At 43.8% G+C, this 5,425-nt stretch overlaps 1 long non-coding RNA gene across 1 annotated transcript; it reads right to left on the bottom strand.

Moving 5' to 3' along the window:
• Positions 1-330: 330 nt before the first annotated feature.
• LOC133369958 (uncharacterized) lies at positions 331-4,266 on the bottom strand. Its single transcript, XR_009759038.1, has 3 exons — positions 4,167-4,266; positions 3,060-3,186; positions 331-651 (listed from the first exon to the last, which is right to left on the bottom strand). It is a non-coding gene; the product is annotated as an uncharacterized LOC133369958 (long non-coding RNA).
• Between the last annotated feature and the right edge of the window lie 1,159 nt (positions 4,267-5,425).

The following is a 5,425-nucleotide window of genomic DNA, read 5'->3' as shown; positions in this document are numbered from 1 at the left end:
GCTGCTTTTATGTCATGTGAAAGGTCAAATAAAACACGGAAATTATCAGCTAATGAAATGTTGGGAAAACGGAATACGCTCTCCAGACGGAATAAGCTTTGTTGCGCCAAGACAACAGAGCGCTTTAATCCTCTTTAATGCACAAACCTACATTTCCAGTATGGCTTGAATCCCTCCCATGAAATTTTGATAATCTGGAGGCATGAGGAAACAGGAAGATGCATTTAACCAGGACAGCAGGTGCTGAAAAAGAAGTAGTGTTTCTGATCAATAGGGGCACTTGGAACATATGCAGGCCATAGGCAGGCCAATTTTGCGCAGAAGTCCAGTCCAGATGATGCCACGCTGACGCTCCAGTTCTCCCTCCCCCCCCCCCCCCCCGTACGTTGTCTTGGGCAAAGCCTCCGCGTGCTTCCTGACTTCCATGCCTCGGAGATGATGTCATCCTGGGCCTGTTGCCATAGCAACCAAGGCACGGCAGCCATTTCCTGGCCATGCTGCAGAGAGAACGCCCTGCAGGAGAAGAAGCTGCCGCCACCCAGTGGAAGGCAGGAGAGAGGCTCCAAACGCCTCCTCCACTCCCTCCCAGCAGCAGAGTGCGCCTGCCACATCTCCTTAGCATCTGGAAGAGCCGCCATTTTTGAAAGCCTCCTGAATACAAAAAAAAAAGACCATTAATGACAAAGGGCCCCTTCAGACAAGCTGTTTATTGAGCTTTTGTCCTGATTTGCTTGCACAAATAGTACACGGAGATTAGACTGTGATCATCTCCAGACTGTCAGCATTTTGTGGGAGGGATTCTCTCCAGAGGTTTAGGTTTGCACAATGCACACCATACTTTTAAAGCACAGTTCCCTCCAAAAAAGAATCCTGGGAACTATAGCTCTGTGAGGGGTAAACTACAGTCTCCAGGATTCTTTGGGTGAAAGCCATGTGCTTTCACTGTATGGTGTGTATTCAGCGCTTTAAAGTAGAGGCATTTTAATCTTAGTTTTAATTTTAATTTTATAGTTAATTAATTGTAATCTCTATTAATTTTGTCTTAATCTGTTTTTAAAGTGTTTTTATACCTATATGTTGTAATCCACATTCGCTGGTTTTTAATGTGGTTTTATTCTGTGGTACACCGCCCTGAGAGCCTGTTGCTAAAGGGCGGTTTAAAAGTGCAATAAATAAATAAATAAATAAAATTAACACACACTGTCGCCTTAGCACAACAAATCCTCTTAGACTTTTTGCAGCTAGGAAAGTGGCAGAAAATGCGCTGAACAGTGCATGAATGAATGATTAATGAGAAGACATATAAACATCCCACAAACCAATCAAAACAAATGCTCAATAAAGACCAGATAGAGTCTAATCTCCACATAAACTAAACACTTTGGTATTGTTATTAAAAAAAGAAAAAAAGTGGTCCAGAAATGTTTTTTAAATAAATAAGTAAAATGATGAGTGTTTCTGCTGCCTAATCCACATAAAGGTGTGGCAGAGCAGTGAGATTTGTGGTGGCCACTTTCTAAAGTTTGAGGAAAGTTTGGCGAAGCTGGTTTAATGAATGAGCAAACAGCTGTCTTTTGCTTTGCGTAGAGCCGATCCACACCATACGTTTAAATAATATGTATTAATTTATTGAATTTAAATCCTGCTCTTCCTTCCGAAACAGCCCAGGTGGGCAAACACAAGCAAATAATTTAACAAGAAAAGAAAAATATACCAAAAATATCCAACATATGCTAGTCATTTCAGTTTACATTTAAGGCACATGACTTGCCCCAAAGAATCATGAGAACTATAATTTGTTAAGGGTGCTGGAAATTTGTAGCACTGTGAGGAGAAAACCACAGTACCCAGGATTCTTTGGGGGGCCCCCGCCATGTTCTTTAAATGAGTGTTGGATGTGCTTTAAATGTATGATGTGGGTCTGCCCTAAATGTGAGTGAAAAAGCATATCAATTTCAGTCCTGGGAATTCTGTAAGTGCCATGTTCGTGTTCTTTATTAAAGGATCTTTAAATAATGAGCTTGTAAAAGTAATTTCTACAGAGAAATGTAATAATGTTGTAAAGACCAGAAAGGAGTGCAACACTAAATGGTGACGCTAAACACAGACACAGAAAAGCTTAGGAATCTCTGGAAGGAGAATGTGAAAAAAGAAATGGGCGATCCCTCCAGTGGTTTAAATATGTCACTGCAGTTCTGGGTTACACCAAAAGCGCCACCCCCTTTCGATGTTGTATTTATTTATTTAATATACATCCCGTCCTTCCTCCCAAAGGGAGCACAAGGTGGCAAACAACAAGCAGTAAAACGCTAAAAACATCTTAAAAACAAAACATCTTATAAACAATTCCAATACAGATGCAGACTGGGATGAAGGTCTTTGCTTAAAAGTCTTGTTGGAAGAGGAAGGTCTTCAGTAGGGGTCGAAAAGGTAGCAGCAGAGTGGGTGCCTGTCTAATATTTCACTGCAGGGGAATTCCAAAGGGTCGGTGCCATCACACTAAAGGTGTGCCTCCTCTATTCTGCAGAATGGACCACCTGATGAGATGGTATCTGTAGGAGGGTGGTCCTGCGGAGCCATGGCAGGTGGCAGGCATGGCAGGCGGGCGACTGAGGTGCTGTGGCCAGGTGAGCCATGGAGGAACAGTTAGGAGAGGCGGGAGCAGCTGTTCCTCTGCGGCTCACCTTGGCCAGTCACCTTCCTTCTCTGCTTTCCTCCTCCTCATGGAAGAAGGTCTAAAGGGGAGGAGGTTTGGCGACCTGTGGCAGAAGGGGAAGACTTGTCCAGGTCTAAGGGGAGGGGGAGTTTGGTAAGGCCTAGGGAGGTTGGCATTCCTAGGGTTAGGTGTGGGAGTTGGTGTGCAAAGCACGTAGGGGGGAAGCCCCTAGTTTGTTAATAATAGTAATAGTAATAAAGTAAGTTCCCATAAACCAAGAGAAAGTCCCAACAATTTGGTAAAGTCAGTCTGCACATTTTTAAGTGAGGTCTGCAGATTAAGTTTGATCAATGACACGGACTTCCAGACTGTCACTATTTTTGGGTGGGATTCAATCACATACCGGCAAATTCAAGTTGCACAATTCAAACTGATTTGGGGGCCTTCCAGATGTCCTTTATGTTGCCCATTCATGATGATTCATGTTCATGATGGTGTTGGAGCAATACCACTTTCAATACTGCTTGCACCTGCAAAAGTTTTGGGGTGGTCACTCTGCTTCATTTCCGATCAGCGCGAATCTCTTAACTTCCTGCTGAAATCCCGTAACTGTTTATATCACAAATGTTCTGGTTTTATTTTTGTGCTGGTTTTGTTGCACTATGGCCCCTCCGGAAAGCAATAATGTGGTATCATTGGGAGAGCACTGCAGAACAAACTACAACAGAATAAATCTACCACTAATGTCCTACTATTGTGTCAAGAACATGTTGCAGAATACGCCTGCAAGAAAATACCACTCTGCACGGGGTTTGCATGCTCTTGCTAAACAAACCTCCTTTCTTCCTCCGAAAAAAGTAGACTTTTTGCATGAAGGAAAGTGATGAGAACATGCACTGGCAAGTGTGGCATAGCAGTTACTTGACATGACATTATATAACCTACCTGCATTCAAATCAGAATGAATGCTCAATAAACAGCCAACATCGTCTAACATCCCGGCAAACAAATCAGGAGGAATGCTCAATAAATAAATCATCTTGAGGTGGCCGAGGTGGCTTATAAAGACCCCTTCTCCAGCTCTACAATTCTACATCAGCCAGAAATGCACCAGTAAAGCTTTCCCCCATATACATATTCAGCGACAGAGAAAGCTGTTGATTTCTGACTCTCTTGTTAAGTCTGCGTCCACTTCTGGCTGGGCTTTGGAACATGCTATAGCCCCACCTGGCAGTTCCTAAGCTCCTGCTTGTGCCTCATCAGAATCACCAACGTTTCCTCCATCTGTTGCATTTAACAACTTATTCTGCAAGCGTTAGCAGGTAATCAGGCTGTAACATTTTGCCTGCCAGTTTTTGCAGATGAAGCTGTTACAGCAGGGGTGGTGAACCATTGCTGTGCTGTCTGGGGCTGATGGGAGTTGCAATCCAACAACATCTGGAGAGCCACAGATTAGCCAACCATCTCGTTGGAACACAGGAAGGGACACAAGAAGCTGCTGTATACCTACGTCAGACCATTGGTCCATCGGGCGCAGTATTGCCAGCACTGACTGGCAGCAGCTCTCCAAAGGTTCAGAGAAGCAGAAGTCTCTCCCAGCCGGACGTGGAGATGCTGTCACGGAATGAACTTGGGACTTTTTGCTCTGCCACTGAAGGCAGGGGTGAGGGAAGGAAGTTATTAAAGGCACATAAGCAGGCTGGGTCATTTTTCTGGTCATCTGACAATGCTATTTCTCACCTTCCCTGTGGCTGTTTCTAGCGTCAGACACAGTTTCCTCTGATCAAGCTTTATCTCTTTCCTCAGGTCATATATTTATTTATTTATGTTTATTTTAAAAAAATGTTTGCATGCCGCCATTTTGTTAAAAACATCAAAGCGGTTTACAACCCGTTTTTTAAAAAAATCACCATAGAATAAAAACATTAAAAATACCATCAAAACAAAGGTCAACTGTTGTGGGAAAAATAAGCACCTTCTTAATCGCCTGCATAAGCCGGGCAGAACAGAAAGGTTTTCAGCAGGTGCTTAAAAGTTAAGACAGAAGGTCCCTGCTGAATCTCTGTTGGCAGAACATTCCAGAGAACTGAGCCAATGACACTGAAGGCTTGATTTCATGACGATGTTAAATGAACCTCCTCAACTCTGGGGATGACCAATGATGTTCTGGCAGATAATCTCAGCGATCGAGCTGGGCTATAAGGGTTCAGGTGGTCTCTAAGGTACCCTGGACGTAAGTTATTCAGGGCTTTGTAAATTAATACAAGGACCTTGAACCTGGCTCAGTAGTGTGGGTAGCCACTGCAGATGTTTTAAGAGTGGTTTCTCATGTTGTTGGCCATGTGCTACCATCAGTAGTCTGGCCACCGCATTGTGCTGGAGCTTCCAAACCAGGCTTGAGCAATGCCCTACATAGAGCGCATTGCAGTAATCCAGCCTCGAGGTTGCTAACACATGGACTGCAGTGGTCAGGCTATTCCTGTCCAAGAATGGTCACAGCAGGCGAACCTGACAAAGCTGGTAAAAGGCAGTTTGTAAATTAATTCAAGGACCTTGAATCTGGCTTGGTCGTAATCATAATCTCAGCATGGAAAGTACTCTTCATCGCATGGAAAGTACTCTTCATCTCATGCCAAATGTTCCCTTGACCTGAGTCCCAAAGGATGCAGCTACATAAAGTTCACTGTTAAGGTGGGCAGATATGCAGAGGAGGATAGGCCTCTTGTACCTTTAATACCTTTAATAGCTGTGTAGAAGAACTTGGAGGGG

This window comes from Rhineura floridana, chromosome 14 (genome assembly GCF_030035675.1).
Source record: "Rhineura floridana isolate rRhiFlo1 chromosome 14, rRhiFlo1.hap2, whole genome shotgun sequence".
NCBI lineage: Eukaryota > Metazoa > Chordata > Lepidosauria > Squamata > Rhineuridae > Rhineura > Rhineura floridana.
The sequence above is the reverse complement of the archived record's forward strand: the minus strand, read 5'-3'. Positions and strand labels throughout refer to the sequence as shown.